The sequence below is a fragment of the Pseudophryne corroboree genome, chromosome 2, assembly GCF_028390025.1.
Source record: "Pseudophryne corroboree isolate aPseCor3 chromosome 2, aPseCor3.hap2, whole genome shotgun sequence".
In the NCBI taxonomy this organism is placed as follows: Eukaryota; Metazoa; Chordata; class Amphibia; order Anura; family Myobatrachidae; genus Pseudophryne; species Pseudophryne corroboree.
Genome location: NC_086445.1, coordinates 482,789,812 through 482,812,563, shown reverse-complemented (window position 1 = coordinate 482,812,563; position 22,752 = coordinate 482,789,812). Strand labels below are relative to the sequence as shown.

General features: G+C 45.0%; 5 non-coding genes and 2 pseudogenes across 5 annotated transcripts; all 7 read left to right on the top strand.

The window, feature by feature from the left end:
- The first annotated feature begins 2,269 nt into the window (after positions 1–2,269).
- LOC135053051 (small nucleolar RNA U3) lies at positions 2,270–2,489 on the top strand. The gene has a single exon (XR_010242452.1). It is a non-coding gene; the product is annotated as a small nucleolar RNA U3 (small nucleolar RNA).
- Positions 2,490–5,497: 3,008 nt separating this feature from the next.
- LOC135052997 (small nucleolar RNA U3) lies at positions 5,498–5,717 on the top strand. The gene has a single exon (XR_010242409.1). It is a non-coding gene; the product is annotated as a small nucleolar RNA U3 (small nucleolar RNA).
- Positions 5,718–8,736: 3,019 nt separating this feature from the next.
- On the top strand, positions 8,737–8,956 carry LOC135052996 (small nucleolar RNA U3). Its single transcript, XR_010242408.1, has one exon. It is a non-coding gene; the product is annotated as a small nucleolar RNA U3 (small nucleolar RNA).
- A 3,008-nt stretch (positions 8,957–11,964) lies between these two features.
- LOC135053023 (small nucleolar RNA U3) lies at positions 11,965–12,198 on the top strand (annotated as a pseudogene).
- Positions 12,199–15,216: 3,018 nt separating this feature from the next.
- Positions 15,217–15,450, top strand: LOC135053031 (small nucleolar RNA U3; annotated as a pseudogene).
- Positions 15,451–18,183: 2,733 nt separating this feature from the next.
- On the top strand, positions 18,184–18,403 carry LOC135053017 (small nucleolar RNA U3). Its single transcript, XR_010242425.1, has one exon. It is a non-coding gene; the product is annotated as a small nucleolar RNA U3 (small nucleolar RNA).
- Positions 18,404–21,422: 3,019 nt separating this feature from the next.
- LOC135052984 (small nucleolar RNA U3) lies at positions 21,423–21,642 on the top strand. The gene has a single exon (XR_010242398.1). It is a non-coding gene; the product is annotated as a small nucleolar RNA U3 (small nucleolar RNA).
- The last annotated feature ends 1,110 nt before the right edge of the window (positions 21,643–22,752 follow it).

Genomic DNA, 22,752 nt, shown 5'->3' with positions numbered 1-22,752 from the left:
AATCATTTTATAGTAAAAACTGCTTGTTCATGCTTAATAATGTACCAGATTAATAACAGTAATGCAGAAAAAACACCATAGTCCTGTGCACTATAAGGCAACATGTGCGTAATCTATCATTCAAGTGCACAATCTGGAACCTGATCCCTAGAAGAGAAGGTGGGGCCCGCCGAGGGTTTCCCCTGTGCCCCTGCTGGACAGTCCAACCCTCTGTCACGGCATCATGTCCACTGCTCTGTATGCAGGACTTGATTCAAAGATGTACATAAAGCAAATGGTTTATGTACGTCTACGATGGTGGGCGCATGTGTGATCGCACGCAGTGTCCTCTGTGACGCAAGTCTGATGGACAGTCTGTAGACGTGTGGGGTGGGTAGATTTCACTAAAACAGGAAGTTGTACCTTAATTTTCTGGGAGTGGCGAGGCCAGGCTCTGCATCGTCTGATGCAAATTTCCTGGCCCCAGCAGCGCAAACAGCCTGGCCATCCTGAGTACTCGGTTGATGTTTACGCAATTGATCCGATGCTGTCTCTTTGGATGCAGAAGCACCCTGAGGACGCTTCGAGCTGTTGTACGTACTGTAGGGCTCCTGCCTGAAGCATCCAAAGGGCACTCCAGGTGGCACTGCTGCAGCAATACTGACTGCAGGGCAGCACCGATCGCAGACCCCTAGTTATGGCCCTGGTCCAGTGTAAGTGCTGAGTTTCTAGGTCTGATTATAAGTTGTACGGCAAGCAGTAGCAGCCATTAGATCACTTGCGTGAACATCGCCCATCTGAGCAACCAGGTTACTCAGGATGGCCTGGGGTTTCACTCTGCCAAGACCAGGAATTCTGCACTGGAGGACGCAGACCCTGGCCTTGGCAAGCCTACAAAACAGGGGTGGGATAACACCATTTTGGCCACAGCATGTGAATCATGTTGAGGCTTAGGGGGCCCTGCGAGCAATCTCGCAGTCACAGATCACCAAACATCACAGTTGTATGGAAACGGCTGCGTTTGCGTACAACTCTGAATTAGACCCTCTGTTTCACAACCTATTTATGTACATGCTCACAAGACATAGGGATGGACGTTTGAGGTCGATGGCTACCAATCAACAGTCTTTCCAATTCGATCAAAGTACCCTTTTCCACTAAATTGCGAGGATTCGATGGTTGCCAATCCGATGTTCAGGTACTTCTGTGCATTTGCGGACACCCGGAAAGGGGTGTCCGCAGCTCAGGTAAATGCACGCTTGCACAAAGCTCTGAAAGATTCTACACATGTTCACAGTAAAGCAATTGATGGTTACACCATTGCAATCATTCAATGTGCATGGCTGCGTTTGATGTCATCAGCCCGGCAACCAATTAATGCCAGGCTTCCGATGTCCATACCTGCTGTGGCGTGATGGGAAGCCTTCCGGGGAGCAGAGGACACATTATTTTGGAAGCATTTGTGATGTAAGGTAGAGTAGTTGCAACATTTCAGTACATATTTCGGGGAACCCCCTTTTTTTTAATATGAAAACCATTTAGAGGAAATCCATGCCAAATGAAGGCTAGCAGTGAAACTAACATGGTTCATTTGAATATCTTTATGGTTTTATTACAAATTACACCCAAAAGCAAGCAGGAGGTGGTTTGTATGTCATTTGTCGTGTTTATTCCCCATGTTTACTCATTTTTGTCATAAAAGAAAGATATAAAAGGTAGTATCTTTGTTACATTAATATTATGTAATCTATCGCTCTTATTACTCTTCAAATACCAGCCTACATATGAGGTTCTGTTGCATCGAACATCCCCCCAGCGTAAAATGAACTAACAGTAGAGGAACAGAAACAAAAGCACCCATCCCACAGCAAATATAACATGATCGTTAGTGATCTACCAAGCAGAATTGTCACCATGCCAGAAAAGCACGTGTTTAGACTTTGTTTTTCTCTATAACATATGTTTGGTTTTGTGATCCTGACATTCTGTGTGCATAGTCCGTTATTAGCTGAGGCTGTTGTTGCTGCTTTAAGCTGTGTCTCGGCTGTTTCAGAGGTGCTTCCTGGTTGGCCAGAGTATCTTAAATATGCAGATGAGCAAGTGAGTGCACAATCATAGAAGAATACATTCTATAAGAAAAGCTGAGTCCATCGTTGGTCCACATTTTAAAGGCAGCATAGTTTCTTACTATCTTCAAGATATGTTCAACTGTGAGATCATTTTAAAAATCTCCATTATATTAAAAAGACTCTCCTTCCCACAGCAGTAAAAATGCTAGGCTGTTATGGTTAAGACTATACTTTCAGGGATCATTTCTATAGTTTTTAACTTTTGGAAATGTGCTCTAAAGTGTCCAGACCTACCAATCATGAGGAAGAGTAACAGTAATCTTTTCTGAGCGCGAAGGGAGCTCTCAGTGCTGCTTCATTGTAGTTGCTGTTTGCTTTTGATGACCTTTCCTTTTCTTCTATCATGGGAGAAATGGAGGAAGAGATTACAAGCTGAGTGGTTGTTTTTAATGCTTGTTAATGACAGATTTTCTTATGGCTCCATGTGTACTGCTATTGTCATGTGGCATGATGCAATGTGCCCAAAAACATTGATAATGTGCTCATGTCAAAGGATCCCTGCAAGGGACATGGTGACATCACCAAACATTAGGAACAAGCCATCGGAACAAAGGGGCCGATGGTTTCCACTTCTACAGAATCAAATTGAAAAGGACTGTCAATTGGAGGGAACAAAAAAAATATTGATGATTGTGGATCATTGCTTTCTGATGTCCATTCCTGTTGTGTGGCAAATTCAGGCACATTAGTAGTGATTTATCCCTATTACTGAGCTGGCTTTATATCTTCAAAATATTTTCAAGTGAAGCTTATTTGGGGATTGTCACTTCAAACTGGAAGTATTCTTAACACTATATGGCAAGTGCAGTTCTGCATGAATGGCCAGCAGGTGGTGCTCCATGTAACACTGCAGCTCTCTGCTCTGAGCTCCAGCACAAAAAAATAAAAGCAAAACTGTCACGACTCATGGCATTGTCCCCTTCTCTGCACATAGGCACCTGGCACTCCTGTCACGGCAGTGTCCCCCTCTACTGCATCCATACACCCGAGTCTCCTGTCGCGGCAGTGTCTGCCTTGGGCATGAAGGGCCCACCGGGGAACTGCAATGGTAGGGGACCGTATTTTAGGATGTGGACAGTCTCCAGAGGGGGGGGTGGCCAGCTGCCACAGAGGCTTGGCTAATCATTTTATAGTAAAAACTGCTTGTTCATGCTTAATAATGTACCAGATTAATAACAGTAATGCAGAAAAAACACCATAGTCCTGTGCACTATAAGGCAACATGTGCGTAATCTATCATTCAAGTGCACAATCTGGAACCTGATCCCTAGAAGAGAAGGTGGGGCCCGCCGAGGGTTTCCCCTGTGCCCCTGCTGGACAGTCCAACCCTCTGTCACGGCATCATGTCCACTGCTCTGTATGCAGGACTTGATTCAAAGATGTACATAAAGCAAATGGTTTATGTACGTCTACGATGGTGGGCGCATGTGTGATCGCACGCAGTGTCCTCTGTGACGCAAGTCTGATGGACAGTCTGCAGACGTGTGGGGTGGGTAGATTTCACTAAAACAGGAAGTTGTACCTCTATTTTCTGGGAGTGGCGAGGCCAGGCTCTGCATCGTCTGATGCAAATTTCCTGGCCCCAGCAGCGCAAACAGCCTGGCCATCCTGAGTGCTCGGTTGATGTTTACGCAATTGATCCGATGCTGTCTCTTTGGATGCAGAAGCACCCTGAGGACGCTTCGAGCTGTTGTACGTACTGTAGGGCTCCTGCCTGAAGCATCCAAAGGGCACTCCAGGTGGCACTGCTGCAGCAATACTGACTGCAGGGCAGCACCGATCGCAGACCCCTAGTTATGGCCCTGGTCCAGTGTAAGTGCTGAGTTTCTAGGTCTGATTATAAGTTGTACGGCAAGCAGTAGCAGCCATTAGATCACTTGCGTGAACATCGCCCATCTGAGCAACCAGGTTACTCAGGATGGCCTTGGGTTTCACTCTGCCAAGACCAGGAATTCTGCACTGGAGGACGCAGACCCTGGCCTCGGCAAGCCTACAAAACAGGGGTGGGATAACACCATTTTGGCCACAGCATGTGAATCATGTTGAGGCTTAGGGGGCCCTGCGAGCAATCTCGCAGTCACAGATCACCAAACATCACAGTTGTATGGAAACGGCTGCGTTTGCGTACAACTCTGAATTAGACCCTCTGTTTCACAACCTATTTATGTACATGCTCACAAGACATAGGGATGGACGTTTGAGGTCGATGGCTACCAATCAACAGTCTTTCCAATTCGATCAAAGTACCCTTTTCCACTAAATTGCGAGGATTCGATGGTTGCCAATCCGATGTTCAGGTACTTCTGTGCATTTGCGGACACCCGGAAAGGGGTGTCCGCAGCTCAGGTAAATGCACGCTTGCACAAAGCTCTGAAAGATTCTACACATGTTCACAGTAAAGCAATTGATGGTTACACCATTGCAATCATTCAATGTGCATGGCTGCGTTTGATGTCATCAGCCCGGCAACCAATTAATGCCAGGCTTCCGATGTCCATACCTGCTGTGGCGTGATGGGAAGCCTTCCGGGGAGCAGAGGACACATTATTTTGGAAGCATTTGTGATGTAAGGTAGAGTAGTTGCAACATTTCAGTACATATTTCGGGGAACCCCCTTTTTTTTAATATGAAAACCATTTAGAGGAAATCCATGCCAAATGAAGGCTAGCAGTGAAACTAACATGGTTCATTTGAATATCTTTATGGTTTTATTACAAATTACACCCAAAAGCAAGCAGGAGGTGGTTTGTATGTCATTTGTCGTGTTTATTCCCCATGTTTACTCATTTTTGTCATAAAAGAAAGATATAAAAGGTAGTATCTTTGTTACATTAATATTATGTAATCTATCGCTCTTATTACTCTTCAAATACCAGCCTACATATGAGGTTCTGTTGCATCGAACATCCCCCCAGCGTAAAATGAACTAACAGTAGAGGAACAGAAACAAAAGCACCCATCCCACAGCAAATATAACATGATCGTTAGTGATCTACCAAGCAGAATTGTCACCATGCCAGAAAAGCACGTGTTTAGACTTTGTTTTTCTCTATAACATATGTTTGGTTTTGTGATCCTGACATTCTGTGTGCATAGTCCGTTATTAGCTGAGGCTGTTGTTGCTGCTTTAAGCTGTGTCTCGGCTGTTTCAGAGGTGCTTCCTGGTTGGCCAGAGTATCTTAAATATGCAGATGAGCAAGTGAGTGCACAATCATAGAAGAATACATTCTATAAGAAAAGCTGAGTCCATCGTTGGTCCACATTTTAAAGGCAGCATAGTTTCTTACTATCTTCAAGATATGTTCAACTGTGAGATCATTTTAAAAATCTCCATTATATTAAAAAGACTCTCCTTCCCACAGCAGTAAAAATGCTAGGCTGTTATGGTTAAGACTATACTTTCAGGGATCATTTCTATAGTTTTTAACTTTTGGAAATGTGCTCTAAAGTGTCCAGACCTACCAATCATGAGGAAGAGCAATAGTAATCTTTTCTGAGCGCGAAGTGAGCTCTCAGTGCTGCTTCATTGTAGCTGCTGTTTGCTTTTGATGACCGTTCCTTTTCTTCTATCATGGGAGAAATGGAGGAAGAGATTACAAGCTGAGTGGTTGTTTTTAATGCTTGTTAATGACAGATTTTCTTATGGCTCCATGTGTACTGCTATTGTCATGTGGCATGATGCAATGTGCCCAAAAACATTGATAATGTGCTCATGTCAAAGGATCCCTGCAAGGGACATGGTGACATCACCAAACATTAGGAACAAGCCATCGGAACAAAGGGGCCGATGGTTTCCACTTCTACAGAATCAAATTGAAAAGGACTGTCAATTGGAGGGAACAAAAAAAATATTGATGATTGTGGATCATTGCTTTCTGATGTCCATTCCTGTTGTGTGGCAAATTCAGGCACATTAGTAGTGATTTATCCCTATTACTGAGCTGGCTTTATATCTTCAAAATATTTTCAAGTGAAGCTTATTTGGGGATTGTCACTTCAAACTGGAAGTATTCTTAACACTATATGGCAAGTGCAGTTCTGCATGAATGGCCAGCAGGTGGTGCTCCATGTAACACTGCAGCTCTCTGCTCTGAGCTCCAGCACAAAAAAATAAAAGCAAAAGTGTCACGACTCATGGCATTGTCCCCTTCTCTGCACATAGGCACCTGGCACTCCTGTCACGGCAGTGTCCCCCTCTACTGCATCCATACACCCGAGTCTCCTGTCGCGGCAGTGTCTGCCTTGGGCATGAAGGGCCCACCGGGGAACTGCAATGGTAGGGGACCGTATTTTAGGATGTGGACAGTCTCCAGAGGGGGGGGGGGGGGGGGGGTGGCCAGCTGCCACAGAGGCTTGGCTAATCATTTTATAGTAAAAACTGCTTGTTCATGCTTAATAATGTACCAGATTAATAACAGTAATGCAGAAAAAACACCATAGTCCTGTGCACTATAAGGCAACATGTGCGTAATCTATCATTCAAGTGCACAATCTGGAACCTGATCCCTAGAAGAGAAGGTGGGGCCCGCCGAGGGTTTCCCCTGTGCCCCTGCTGGACAGTCCAACCCTCTGTCACGGCATCATGTCCACTGCTCTGTATGCAGGACTTGATTCAAAGATGTACATAAAGCAAATGGTTTATGTACGTCTACGATGGTGGGCGCATGTGTGATCGCACGCAGTGTCCTCTGTGACGCAAGTCTGATGGACAGTCTGCAGACGTGTGGGGTGGGTAGATTTCACTAAAACAGGAAGTTGTACCTCTATTTTCTGGGAGTGGCGAGGCCAGGCTCTGCATCGTCTGATGCAAATTTCCTGGCCCCAGCAGCGCAAACAGCCTGGCCATCCTGAGTGCTCGGTTGATGTTTACGCAATTGATCCGATGCTGTCTCTTTGGATGCAGAAGCACCCTGAGGACGCTTCGAGCTGTTGTACGTACTGTAGGGCTCCTGCCTGAAGCATCCAAAGGGCACTCCAGGTGGCACTGCTGCAGCAATACTGACTGCAGGGCAGCACCGATCGCAGACCCCTAGTTATGGCCCTGGTCCAGTGTAAGTGCTGAGTTTCTAGGTCTGATTATAAGTTGTACGGCAAGCAGTAGCAGCCATTAGATCACTTGCGTGAACATCGCCCATCTGAGCAACCAGGTTACTCAGGATGGCCTTGGGTTTCACTCTGCCAAGACCAGGAATTCTGCACTGGAGGACGCAGACCCTGGCCTCGGCAAGCCTACAAAACAGGGGTGGGATAACACCATTTTGGCCACAGCATGTGAATCATGTTGAGGCTTAGGGGGCCCTGCGAGCAATCTCGCAGTCACAGATCACCAAACATCACAGTTGTATGGAAACGGCTGCGTTTGCGTACAACTCTGAATTAGACCCTCTGTTTCACAACCTATTTATGTACATGCTCACAAGACATAGGGATGGACGTTTGAGGTCGATGGCTACCAATCAACAGTCTTTCCAATTCGATCAAAGTACCCTTTTCCACTAAATTGCGAGGATTCGATGGTTGCCAATCCGATGTTCAGGTACTTCTGTGCATTTGCGGACACCCGGAAAGGGGTGTCCGCAGCTCAGGTAAATGCACGCTTGCACAAAGCTCTGAAAGATTCTACACATGTTCACAGTAAAGCAATTGATGGTTACACCATTGCAATCATTCAATGTGCATGGCTGCGTTTGATGTCATCAGCCCGGCAACCAATTAATGCCAGGCTTCCGATGTCCATACCTGCTGTGGCGTGATGGGAAGCCTTCCGGGGAGCAGAGGACACATTATTTTGGAAGCATTTGTGATGTAAGGTAGAGTAGTTGCAACATTTCAGTACATATTTCGGGGAACCCCCTTTTTTTTAATATGAAAACCATTTAGAGGAAATCCATGCCAAATGAAGGCTAGCAGTGAAACTAACATGGTTCATTTGAATATCTTTATGGTTTTATTACAAATTACACCCAAAAGCAAGCAGGAGGTGGTTTGTATGTCATTTGTCGTGTTTATTCCCCATGTTTACTCATTTTTGTCATAAAAGAAAGATATAAAAGGTAGTATCTTTGTTACATTAATATTATGTAATCTATCGCTCTTATTACTCTTCAAATACCAGCCTACATATGAGGTTCTGTTGCATCGAACATCCCCCCAGCGTAAAATGAACTAACAGTAGAGGAACAGAAACAAAAGCACCCATCCCACAGCAAATATAACATGATCGTTAGTGATCTACCAAGCAGAATTGTCACCATGCCAGAAAAGCACGTGTTTAGACTTTGTTTTTCTCTATAACATATGTTTGGTTTTGTGATCCTGACATTCTGTGTGCATAGTCCGTTATTAGCTGAGGCTGTTGTTGCTGCTTTAAGCTGTGTCTCGGCTGTTTCAGAGGTGCTTCCTGGTTGGCCAGAGTATCTTAAATATGCAGATGAGCAAGTGAGTGCACAATCATAGAAGAATACATTCTATAAGAAAAGCTGAGTCCATCGTTGGTCCACATTTTAAAGGCAGCATAGTTTCTTACTATCTTCAAGATATGTTCAACTGTGAGATCATTTTAAAAATCTCCATTATATTAAAAAGACTCTCCTTCCCACAGCAGTAAAAATGCTAGGCTGTTATGGTTAAGACTATACTTTCAGGGATCATTTCTATAGTTTTTAACTTTTGGAAATGTGCTCTAAAGTGTCCAGACCTACCAATCATGAGGAAGAGCAATAGTAATCTTTTCTGAGCGCGAAGTGAGCTCTCAGTGCTGCTTCATTGTAGCTGCTGTTTGCTTTTGATGACCGTTCCTTTTCTTCTATCATGGGAGAAATGGAGGAAGAGATTACAAGCTGAGTGGTTGTTTTTAATGCTTGTTAATGACAGATTTTCTTATGGCTCCATGTGTACTGCTATTGTCATGTGGCATGATGCAATGTGCCCAAAAACATTGATAATGTGCTCATGTCAAAGGATCCCTGCAAGGGACATGGTGACATCACCAAACATTAGGAACAAGCCATCGGAACAAAGGGGCCGATGGTTTCCACTTCTACAGAATCAAATTGAAAAGGACTGTCAATTGGAGGGAACAAAAAAAATATTGATGATTGTGGATCATTGCTTTCTGATGTCCATTCCTGTTGTGTGGCAAATTCAGGCACATTAGTAGTGATTTATCCCTATTACTGAGCTGGCTTTATATCTTCAAAATATTTTCAAGTGAAGCTTATTTGGGGATTGTCACTTCAAACTGGAAGTATTCTTAACACTATATGGCAAGTGCAGTTCTGCATGAATGGCCAGCAGGTGGTGCTCCATGTAACACTGCAGCTCTCTGCTCTGAGCTCCAGCACAAAAAAATAAAAGCAAAACTGTCACGACTCATGGCATTGTCCCCTTCTCTGCACATAGGCACCTGGCACTCCTGTCACGGCAGTGTCCCCCTCTACTGCATCCATACACCCGAGTCTCCTGTCGCGGCAGTGTCTGCCTTGGGCATGAAGGGCCCACCGGGGAACTGCAATGGTAGGGGACCGTATTTTAGGATGTGGACAGTCTCCAGAGGGGGGGGGTGGCCAGCTGCCACAGAGGCTTGGCTAATCATTTTATAGTAAAAACTGCTTGTTCATGCTTAATAATGTACCAGATTAATAACAGTAATGCAGAAAAAACACCATAGTCCTGTGCACTATAAGGCAACATGTGCGTAATCTATCATTCAAGTGCACAATCTGGAACCTGATCCCTAGAAGAGAAGGTGGGGCCCGCCGAGGGTTTCCCCTGTGCCCCTGCTGGACAGTCCAACCCTCTGTCACGGCATCATGTCCACTGCTCTGTATGCAGGACTTGATTCAAAGATGTACATAAAGCAAATGGTTTATGTACGTCTACGATGGTGGGCGCATGTGTGATCGCACGCAGTGTCCTCTGTGACGCAAGTCTGATGGACAGTCTGCAGACGTGTGGGGTGGGTAGATTTCACTAAAACAGGAAGTTGTACCTCTATTTTCTGGGAGTGGCGAGGCCAGGCTCTGCATCGTCTGATGCAAATTTCCTGGCCCCAGCAGCGCAAACAGCCTGGCCATCCTGAGTACTCGGTTGATGTTTACGCAATTGATCCGATGCTGTCTCTTTGGATGCAGAAGCACCCTGAGGACGCTTCGAGCTGTTGTACGTACTGTAGGGCTCCTGCCTGAAGCATCCAAAGGGCACTCCAGGTGGCACTGCTGCAGCAATACTGACTGCAGGGCAGCACCGATCGCAGACCCCTAGTTATGGCCCTGGTCCAGTGTAAGTGCTAAGTTTCTAGGTCTGATTATAAGTTGTACGGCAAGCAGTAGCAGCCATTAGATCACTTGCGTGAACATCGCCCATCTGAGCAACCAGGTTACTCAGGATGGCCTTGGGTTTCACTCTGCCAAGACCAGGAATTCTGCACTGGAGGACGCAGACCCTGGCCTCGGCAAGCCTACAAAACAGGGGTGGGATAACACCATTTTGGCCACAGCATGTGAATCATGTTGAGGCTTAGGGGGCCCTGCGAGCAATCTCGCAGTCACAGATCACCAAACATCACAGTTGTATGGAAACGGCTGCGTTTGCGTACAACTCTGAATTAGACCCTCTGTTTCACAACCTATTTATGTACATGCTCACAAGACATAGGGATGGACGTTTGAGGTCGATGGCTACCAATCAACAGTCTTTCCAATTCGATCAAAGTACCCTTTTCCACTAAATTGCGAGGATTCGATGGTTGCCAATCCGATGTTCAGGTACTTCTGTGCATTTGCGGACACCCGGAAAGGGGTGTCCGCAGCTCAGGTAAATGCACGCTTGCACAAAGCTCTGAAAGATTCTACACATGTTCACAGTAAAGCAATTGATGGTTACACCATTGCAATCATTCAATGTGCATGGCTGCGTTTGATGTCATCAGCCGGCAACCAATTAATGCCAGGCTTCCGATGTCCATACCTGCTGTGGCGTGATGGAAAGCCTTCCGGGGAGCAGAGGACACATTATTTTGGAAGCATTTGTGATGTAAGGTAGAGTAGTTGCAACATTTCAGTACATATTTCAGGGAACCCCCTTTTTTTTAATATGAAAACCATTTAGAGGAAATCCATGCCAAATGAAGGCTAGCAGTGAAACTAACATGGTTCATTTGAATATCTTTATGGTTTTATTACAAATTACACCCAAAAGCAAGCAGGAGGTGGTTTGTATGTCATTTGTCGTGTTTATTCCCCATGTTTACTCATTTTTGTCATAAAAGAAAGATATAAAAGGTAGTATCTTTGTTACATTAATATTATGTAATCTATCGCTCTTATTACTCTTCAAATACCAGCCTACATATGAGGTTCTGTTGCATCGAACATCCCCCCAGCGTAAAATGAACTAACAGTAGAGGAACAGAAACAAAAGCACCCATCCCACAGCAAATATAACATGATCGTTAGTGATCTACCAAGCAGAATTGTCACCATGCCAGAAAAGCACGTGTTTAGACTTTGTTTTTCTCTATAACATATGTTTGGTTTTGTGATCCTGACATTCTGTGTGCATAGTCCGTTATTAGCTGAGGCTGTTGTTGCTGCTTTAAGCTGTGTCTCGGCTGTTTCAGAGGTGCTTCCTGGTTGGCCAGAGTATCTTAAATATGCAGATGAGCAAGTGAGTGCACAATCATAGAAGAATACATTCTGTAAGAAAAGCTGAGTCCATCGTTGGTCCACATTTTAAAGGCAGCATAGTTTCTTACTATCTTCAAGATATGTTCAACTGTGAGATCATTTTAAAAATCTCCATTATATTAAAAAGACTCTCCTTCCCACAGCAGTAAAAATGCTAGGCTGTTATGGTTAAGACTATACTTTCAGGGATCATTTCTATAGTTTTTAACTTTTGGAAATGTGCTCTAAAGTGTCCAGACCTACCAACCATGAGGAAGAGCAATAGTAATCTTTTCTGAGCGCGAAGTGAGCTCTCAGTGCTGCTTCATTGTAGCTGCTTCATTGTAGCTGCTGTTTGCTTTTGATGACCGTTCCTTTTCTTCTATCATGGGAGAAATGGAGGAAGAGATTACAAGCTGAGTGGTTGTTTTTAATGCTTGTTAATGACAGATTTTCTTATGGCTCCATGTGTACTGCTATTGTCATGTGGCATGATGCAATGTGCCCAAAAACATTGATAATGTGCTCATGTCAAAGGATCCCTGCAAGGGACATGGTGACATCACCAAACATTAGGAACAAGCCATCGGAACAAAGGGGCCGATGGTTTCCACTTCTACAGAATCAAATTGAAAAGGACTGTCAATTGGAGGGAACAAAAAAAATATTGATGATTGTGGATCATTGCTTTCTGATGTCCATTCCTGTTGTGTGGCAAATTCAGGCACATTAGTAGTGATTTATCCCTATTACTGAGCTGGCTTTATATCTTCAAAATATTTTCAAGTGAAGCTTATTTGGGGATTGTCACTTCAAACTGGAAGTATTCTTAACACTATATGGCAAGTGCAGTTCTGCATGAATGGCCAGCAGGTGGTGCTCCATGTAACACTGCAGCTCTCTGCTCTGAGCTCCAGCACAAAAAAATAAAAGCAAAACTGTCACGACTCATGGCATTGTCCCCTTCTCTGCACATAGGCACCTGGCACTCCTGTCACGGCAGTGTCCCCCTCTACTGCATCCATACACCCGAGTCTCCTGTCGCGGCAGTGTCTGCCTTGGGCATGAAGGGCCCACCGGGGAACTGCAATGGTAGGGGACCGTATTTTAGGATGTGGACAGTCTCCAGAGGGGGGGGGGGGGGGGGGGTGGCCAGCTGCCACAGAGGCTTGGCTAATCATTTTATAGTAAAAACTGCTTGTTCATGCTTAATAATGTACCAGATTAATAACAGTAATGCAGAAAAAACACCATAGTCCTGTGCACTATAAGGCAACATGTGCGTAATCTATCATTCAAGTGCACAATCTGGAACCTGATCCCTAGAAGAGAAGGTGGGGCCCGCCGAGGGTTTCCCCTGTGCCCCTGCTGGACAGTCCAACCCTCTGTCACGGCATCATGTCCACTGCTCTGTATGCAGGACTTGATTCAAAGATGTACATAAAGCAAATGGTTTATGTACGTCTACGATGGTGGGCGCATGTGTGATCGCACGCAGTGTCCTCTGTGACGCAAGTCTGATGGACAGTCTGCAGACTTGTGGGGTGGGTAGATTTCACTAAAACAGGAAGTTGTACCTCTATTTTCTGGGAGTGGCGAGGCCAGGCTCTGCATCGTCTGATGCAAATTTCCTGGCCCCAGCAGCGCAAACAGCCTGGCCATCCTGAGTACTCGGTTGATGTTTACGCAATTGATCCGATGCTGTCTCTTTGGATGCAGAAGCACCCTGAGGACGCTTCGAGCTGTTGTACGTACTGTAGGGCTCCTGCCTGAAGCATCCAAAGGGCACTCCAGGTGGCACTGCTGCAGCAATACTGACTGCAGGGCAGCACCGATCGCAGACCCCTAGTTATGGCCCTGGTCCAGTGTAAGTGCTAAGTTTCTAGGTCTGATTATAAGTTGTACGGCAAGCAGTAGCAGCCATTAGATCACTTGCGTGAACATCGCCCATCTGAGCAACCAGGTTACTCAGGATGGCCTTGGGTTTCACTCTGCCAAGACCAGGAATTCTGCACTGGAGGACGCAGACCCTGGCCTCGGCAAGCCTACAAAACAGGGGTGGGATAACACCATTTTGGCCACAGCATGTGAATCATGTTGAGGCTTAGGGGGCCCTGCGAGCAATCTCGCAGTCACAGATCACCAAACATCACAGTTGTATGGAAACGGCTGCGTTTGCGTACAACTCTGAATTAGACCCTCTGTTTCACAACCTATTTATGTACATGCTCACAAGACATAGGGATGGACGTTTGAGGTCGATGGCTACCAATCAACAGTCTTTCCAATTCGATCAAAGTACCCTTTTCCACTAAATTGCGAGGATTCGATGGTTGCCAATCCGATGTTCAGGTACTTCTGTGCATTTGCGGACACCCGGAAAGGGGTGTCCGCAGCTCAGGTAAATGCACGCTTGCACAAAGCTCTGAAAGATTCTACACATGTTCACAGTAAAGCAATTGATGGTTACACCATTGCAATCATTCAATGTGCATGGCTGCGTTTGATGTCATCAGCCGGCAACCAATTAATGCCAGGCTTCCGATGTCCATACCTGCTGTGGCGTGATGGAAAGCCTTCCGGGGAGCAGAGGACACATTATTTTGGAAGCATTTGTGATGTAAGGTAGAGTAGTTGCAACATTTCAGTACATATTTCAGGGAACCCCCTTTTTTTTAATATGAAAACCATTTAGAGGAAATCCATGCCAAATGAAGGCTAGCAGTGAAACTAACATGGTTCATTTGAATATCTTTATGGTTTTATTACAAATTACACCCAAAAGCAAGCAGGAGGTGGTTTGTATGTCATTTGTCGTGTTTATTCCCCATGTTTACTCATTTTTGTCATAAAAGAAAGATATAAAAGGTAGTATCTTTGTTACATTAATATTATGTAATCTATCGCTCTTATTACTCTTCAAATACCAGCCTACATATGAGGTTCTGTTGCATCGAACATCCCCCCAGCGTAAAATGAACTAACAGTAGAGGAACAGAAACAAAAGCACCCATCCCACAGCAAATATAACATGATCGTTAGTGATCTACCAAGCAGAATTGTCACCATGCCAGAAAAGCACGTGTTTAGACTTTGTTTTTCTCTATAACATATGTTTGGTTTTGTGATCCTGACATTCTGTGTGCATAGTCCGTTATTAGCTGAGGCTGTTGTTGCTGCTTTAAGCTGTGTCTCGGCTGTTTCAGAGGTGCTTCCTGGTTGGCCAGAGTATCTTAAATATGCAGATGAGCAAGTGAGTGCACAATCATAGAAGAATACATTCTGTAAGAAAAGCTGAGTCCATCGTTGGTCCACATTTTAAAGGCAGCATAGTTTCTTACTATCTTCAAGATATGTTCAACTGTGAGATCATTTTAAAAATCTCCATTATATTAAAAAGACTCTCCTTCCCACAGCAGTAAAAATGCTAGGCTGTTATGGTTAAGACTATACTTTCAGGGATCATTTCTATAGTTTTTAACTTTTGGAAATGTGCTCTAAAGTGTCCAGACCTACCAACCATGAGGAAGAGCAATAGTAATCTTTTCTGAGCGCGAAGTGAGCTCTCAGTGCTGCTTCATTGTAGCTGCTTCATTGTAGCTGCTGTTTGTTTTTGATGACCGTTCCTTTTCTTCTATCATGGGAGAAATGGAGGAAGAGATTACAAGCTGAGTGGTTGTTTTTAATGCTTGTTAATGACAGATTTTCTTATGGCTCCATGTGTACTGCTATTGTCATGTGGCATGATGCAATGTGCCCAAAAACATTGATAATGTGCTCATGTCAAAGGATCCCTGCAAGGGACATGGTGACATCACCAAACATTAGGAACAAGCCATCGGAACAAAGGGGCCGATGGTTTCCACTTCTACAGAATCAAATTGAAAAGGACTGTCAATTGGAGGGAACAAAAAAAATATTGATGATTGTGGATCATTGCTTTCTGATGTCCATTCCTGTTGTGTGGCAAATTCAGGCACATTAGTAGTGATTTATCCCTATTACTGAGCTGGCTTTATATCTTCAAAATATTTTCAAGTGAAGCTTATTTGGGGATTGTCACTTCAAACTGGAAGTATTCTTAACACTATATGGCAAGTGCAGTTCTGCATGAATGGCCAGCAGGTGGTGCTCCATGTAACACTGCAGCTCTCTGCTCTGAGCTCCAGCACAAAAAAATAAAAGCAAAACTGTCACGACTCATGGCATTGTCCCCTTCTCTGCACATAGGCACCTGGCACTCCTGTCACGGCAGTGTCCCCCTCTACTGCATCCATACACCCGAGTCTCCTGTCGCGGCAGTGTCTGCCTTGGGCATGAAGGGCCCACCGGGGAACTGCAATGGTAGGGGACCGTATTTTAGGATGTGGACAGTCTCCAGAGGGGGGGGGGGGGTGGCCAGCTGCCACAGAGGCTTGGCTAATCATTTTATTGGGCGCATGTGTGATCGCACGCAGTGTCCTCTGTGACGCAAGTCTGATGGACAGTCTGCAGACGTGTGGGGTGGGTAGATTTCACTAAAACAGGAAGTTGTACCTCTATTTTCTGGGAGTGGCGAGGCCAGGCTCTGCATCGTCTGATGCAAATTTCCTGGCCCCAGCAGCGCAAACAGCCTGGCCATCCTGAGTACTCGGTTGATGTTTACGCAATTGATCCGATGCTGTCTCTTTGGATGCAGAAGCACCCTGAGGACGCTTCGAGCTGTTGTACGTACTGTAGGGCTCCTGCCTGAAGCATCCAAAGGGCACTCCAGGTGGCACTGCTGCAGCAATACTGACTGCAGGGCAGCACCGATCGCAGACCCCTAGTTATGGCCCTGGTCCAGTGTAAGTGCTGAGTTTCTAGGTCTGATTATAAGTTGTACGGCAAGCAGTAGCAGCCATTAGATCACTTGCGTGAACATCGCCCATCTGAGCAACCAGGTTACTCAGGATGGCCTGGGGTTTCACTCTGCCAAGACCAGGAATTCTGCACTGGAGGACGCAGACCCTGGCCTCGGCAAGCCTACAAAACAGGGGTGGGATAACACCATTTTGGCCACAGCATGTGAATCATGTTGAGGCTTAGGGGGCCCTGCGAGCAATCTCGCAGTCACAGATCACCAAACATCACAGTTGTATGGAAACGGCTGCGTTTGCGTACGACTCTGAATTAGACCCTCTGTTTCACAACCTATTTATGTACATGCTCACAAGACATAGGGATGGACGTTTGAGGTCGATGGCTACCAATCAACAGTCTTTCCAATTCGATCAAAGTACCCTTTTCCACTAAATTGCGAGGATTCGATGGTTGCCAATCCGATGTTCAGGTACTTCTGTGCATTTGCGGACACCCGGAAAGGGGTGTCCGCAGCTCAGGTAAATGCACGCTTGCACAAAGCTCTGAAAGATTCTACACATGTTCACAGTAAAGCAATTGATGGTTACACCATTGCAATCATTCAATGTGCATGGCTGCGTTTGATGTCATCAGCCCGGCAACCAATTAATGCCAGGCTTCCGATGTCCATACCTGCTGTGGCGTGATGGGAAGCCTTCCGGGGAGCAGAGGACACATTATTTTGGAAGCATTTGTGATGTAAGGTAGAGTAGTTGCAACATTTCAGTACATATTTCGGGGAACCCCCTTTTTTTTAATATGAAAACCATTTAGAGGAAATCCATGCCAAATGAAGGCTAGCAGTGAAACTAACATGGTTCATTTGAATATCTTTATGGTTTTATTACAAATTACACCCAAAAGCAAGCAGGAGGTGGTTTGTATGTCATTTGTCGTGTTTATTCCCCATGTTTACTCATTTTTGTCATAAAAGAAAGATATAAAAGGTAGTATCTTTGTTACATTAATATTATGTAATCTATCGCTCTTATTACTCTTCAAATACCAGCCTACATATGAGGTTCTGTTGCATCGAACATCCCCCCAGCGTAAAATGAACTAACAGTAGAGGAACAGAAACAAAAGCACCCATCCCACAGCAAATATAACATGATCGTTAGTGATCTACCAAGCAGAATTGTCACCATGCCAGAAAAGCACGTGTTTAGACTTTGTTTTTCTCTATAACATATGTTTGGTTTTGTGATCCTGACATTCTGTGTGCATAGTCCGTTATTAGCTGAGGCTGTTGTTGCTGCTTTAAGCTGTGTCTCGGCTGTTTCAGAGGTGCTTCCTGGTTGGCCAGAGTATCTTAAATATGCAGATGAGCAAGTGAGTGCACAATCATAGAAGAATACATTCTGTAAGAAAAGCTGAGTCCATCGTTGGTCCACATTTTAAAGGCAGCATAGTTTCTTACTATCTGATATATTCAAGATATGTTCAACTGTGAGATCATTTTAAAAATCTCCATTATATTAAAAAGACTCTCCTTCCCACAGCAGTAAAAATGCTAGGCTGTTATGGTTAAGACTATACTTTCAGGGATCATTTCTATAGGTTTTAACTTTTGGAAATGTGCTCTAAAGTGTCCAGACCTACCAACCATGAGGAAGAGCAATAGTAATCTTTTCTGAGCGCGAAGTGAGCTCTCAGTGCTGCTTCATTGTAGCTGCTGTTTGCTTTTGATGACCGTTCCTTTTCTTCTATCATGGGAGAAATGGAGGAAGAGATTACAAGCTGAGTGGTTGTTTTTAATGCTTGTTAATGACAGATTTTCTTATGGCTCCATGTGTACTGCTATTGTCATGTGGCATGATGCAATGTGCCCAAAAACATTGATAATGTGCTCATGTCAAAGGATCCCTGCAAGGGACATGGTGACATCACCAAACATTAGGAACAAGCCATCGGAACAAAGGGGCCGATGGTTTCCACTTCTACAGAATCAAATTGAAAAGGACTGTCAATTGGAGGGAACAAAAAAAATATTGATGATTGTGGATCATTGCTTTCTGATGTCCATTCCTGTTGTGTGGCAAATTCAGGCACATTAGTAGTGATTTATCCCTATTACTGAGCTGGCTTTATATCTTCAAAATATTTTCAAGTGAAGCTTATTTGGGGATTGTCACTTCAAACTGGAAGTATTCTTAACACTATATGGCAAGTGCAGTTCTGCATGAATGGCCAGCAGGTGGTGCTCCATGTAACACTGCAGCTCTCTGCTCTGAGCTCCAGCACAAAAAAATAAAAGCAAAACTGTCACGACTCATGGCATTGTCCCCTTCTCTGCACATAGGCACCTGGCACTCCTGTCACGGCAGTGTCCCCCTCTACTGCATCCATACACCCGAGTCTCCTGTCGCGGCAGTGTCTGCCTTGGGCATGAAGGGCCCACCGGGGAACTGCAATGGTAGGGGACCGTATTTTAGGATGTGGACAGTCTCCAGAGGGGGGGGGGGGTGGCCAGCTGCCACAGAGGCTTGGCTAATCATTTTATAGTAAAAACTGCTTGTTCATGCTTAATAATGTACCAGATTAATAACAGTAATGCAGAAAAAACACCATAGTCCTGTGCACTATAAGGCAACATGTGCGTAATCTATCATTCAAGTGCACAATCTGGAACCTGATCCCTAGAAGAGAAGGTGGGGCCCGCCGAGGGTTTCCCCTGTGCCCCTGCTGGACAGTCCAACCCTCTGTCACGGCATCATGTCCACTGCTCTGTATGCAGGACTTGATTCAAAGATGTACATAAAGCAAATGGTTTATGTACGTCTACGATGGTGGGCGCATGTGTGATCGCACGCAGTGTCCTCTGTGACGCAAGTCTGATGGACAGTCTGCAGACGTGTGGGGTGGGTAGATTTCACTAAAACAGGAAGTTGTACCTCTATTTTCTGGGAGTGGCGAGGCCAGGCTCTGCATCGTCTGATGCAAATTTCCTGGCCCCAGCAGCGCAAACAGCCTGGCCATCCTGAGTACTCGGTTGATGTTTACGCAATTGATCCGATGCTGTCTCTTTGGATGCAGAAGCACCCTGAGGACGCTTCGAGCTGTTGTACGTACTGTAGGGCTCCTGCCTGAAGCATCCAAAGGGCACTCCAGGTGGCACTGCTGCAGCAATACTGACTGCAGGGCAGCACCGATCGCAGACCCCTAGTTATGGCCCTGGTCCAGTGTAAGTGCTGAGTTTCTAGGTCTGATTATAAGTTGTACGGCAAGCAGTAGCAGCCATTAGATCACTTGCGTGAACATCGCCCATCTGAGCAACCAGGTTACTCAGGATGGCCTGGGGTTTCACTCTGCCAAGACCAGGAATTCTGCACTGGAGGACGCAGACCCTGGCCTCGGCAAGCCTACAAAACAGGGGTGGGATAACACCATTTTGGCCACAGCATGTGAATCATGTTGAGGCTTAGGGGGCCCTGCGAGCAATCTCGCAGTCACAGATCACCAAACATCACAGTTGTATGGAAACGGCTGCGTTTGCGTACAACTCTGAATTAGACCCTCTGTTTCACAACCTATTTATGTACATGCTCACAAGACATAGGGATGGACGTTTGAGGTCGATGGCTACCAATCAACAGTCTTTCCAATTCGATCAAAGTACCCTTTTCCACTAAATTGCGAGGATTCGATGGTTGCCAATCCGATGTTCAGGTACTTCTGTGCATTTGCGGACACCCGGAAAGGGGTGTCCGCAGCTCAGGTAAATGCACGCTTGCACAAAGCTCTGAAAGATTCTACACATGTTCACAGTAAAGCAATTGATGGTTACACCATTGCAATCATTCAATGTGCATGGCTGCGTTTGATGTCATCAGCCCGGCAACCAATTAATGCCAGGCTTCCGATGTCCATACCTGCTGTGGCGTGATGGGAAGCCTTCCGGGGAGCAGAGGACACATTATTTTGGAAGCATTTGTGATGTAAGGTAGAGTAGTTGCAACATTTCAGTACATATTTCGGGGAACCCCCTTTTTTTTAATATGAAAACCATTTAGAGGAAATCCATGCCAAATGAAGGCTAGCAGTGAAACTAACATGGTTCATTTGAATATCTTTATGGTTTTATTACAAATTACACCCAAAAGCAAGCAGGAGGTGGTTTGTATGTCATTTGTCGTGTTTATTCCCCATGTTTACTCATTTTTGTCATAAAAGAAAGATATAAAAGGTAGTATCTTTGTTACATTAATATTATGTAATCTATCGCTCTTATTACTCTTCAAATACCAGCCTACATATGAGGTTCTGTTGCATCGAACATCCCCCCAGCGTAAAATGAACTAACAGTAGAGGAACAGAAACAAAAGCACCCATCCCACAGCAAATATAACATGATCGTTAGTGATCTACCAAGCAGAATTGTCACCATGCCAGAAAAGCACGTGTTTAGACTTTGTTTTTCTCTATAACATATGTTTGGTTTTGTGATCCTGACATTCTGTGTGCATAGTCCGTTATTAGCTGAGGCTGTTGTTGCTGCTTTAAGCTGTGTCTCGGCTGTTTCAGAGGTGCTTCCTGGTTGGCCAGAGTATCTTAAATATGCAGATGAGCAAGTGAGTGCACAATCATAGAAGAATACATTCTGTAAGAAAAGCTGAGTCCATCGTTGGTCCACATTTTAAAGGCAGCATAGTTTCTTACTATCTGATATATTCAAGATATGTTCAACTGTGAGATCATTTTAAAAATCTCCATTATATTAAAAAGACTCTCCTTCCCACAGCAGTAAAAATGCTAGGCTGTTATGGTTAAGACTATACTTTCAGGGATCATTTCTATAGGTTTTAACTTTTGGAAATGTGCTCTAAAGTGTCCAGACCTACCAACCATGAGGAAGAGCAATAGTAATCTTTTCTGAGCGTGAAGTGAGCTCTCAGTGCTGCTTCATTGTAGCTGCTGTTTGCTTTTGATGACCGTTCCTTTTCTTCTATCATGGGAGAAATGGAGGAAGAGATTACAAGCTGAGTGGTTGTTTTTAATGCTTGTTAATGACAGATTTTCTTATGGCTCCATGTGTACTGCTATTGTCATGTGGCATGATGCAATGTGCCCAAAAACATTGATAATGTGCTCATGTCAAAGGATCCCTGCAAGGGACATGGTGACATCACCAAACATTAGGAACAAGCCATCGGAACAAAGGGGCCGATGGTTTCCACTTCTACAGAATCAAATTGAAAAGGACTGTCAATTGGAGGGAACAAAAAAAATATTGATGATTGTGGATCATTGCTTTCTGATGTCCATTCCTGTTGTGTGGCAAATTCAGGCACATTAGTAGTGATTTATCCCTATTACTGAGCTGGCTTTATATCTTCAAAATATTTTCAAGTGAAGCTTATTTGGGGATTGTCACTTCAAACTGGAAGTATTCTTAACACTATATGGCAAGTGCAGTTCTGCATGAATGGCCAGCAGGTGGTGCTCCATGTAACACTGCAGCTCTCTGCTCTGAGCTCCAGCACAAAAAAATAAAAGCAAAACTGTCACGACTCATGGCATTGTCCCCTTCTCTGCACATAGGCACCTGGCACTCCTGTCACGGCAGTGTCCCCCTCTACTGCATCCATACACCCGAGTCTCCTGTCGCGGCAGTGTCTGCCTTGGGCATGAAGGGCCCACCGGGGAACTACAATGGTAGGGGACCGTATTTTAGGATGTGGACAGTCTCCAGAGGGGGGGGGTGGCCAGCTGCCACAGAGGCTTGGCTAATCATTTTATAGTAAAAACTGCTTGTTCATGCTTAATAATGTACCAGATTAATAACAGTAATGCAGAAAAAACACCATAGTCCTGTGCACTATAAGGCAACATGTGCGTAATCTATCATTCAAGTGCACAATCTGGAACCTGATCCCTAGAAGAGAAGGTGGGGCCCGCCGAGGGTTTCCCCTGTGCCCCTGCTGGACAGTCCAACCCTCTGTCACGGCATCATGTCCACTGCTCTGTATGCAGGACTTGATTCAAAGATGTACATAAAGCAAATGGTTTATGTACGTCTACGATGGTGGGCGCATGTGTGATCGCACGCAGTGTCCTCTGTGATGCAAGTCTGATGGACAGTCTGCAGACGTGTGGGG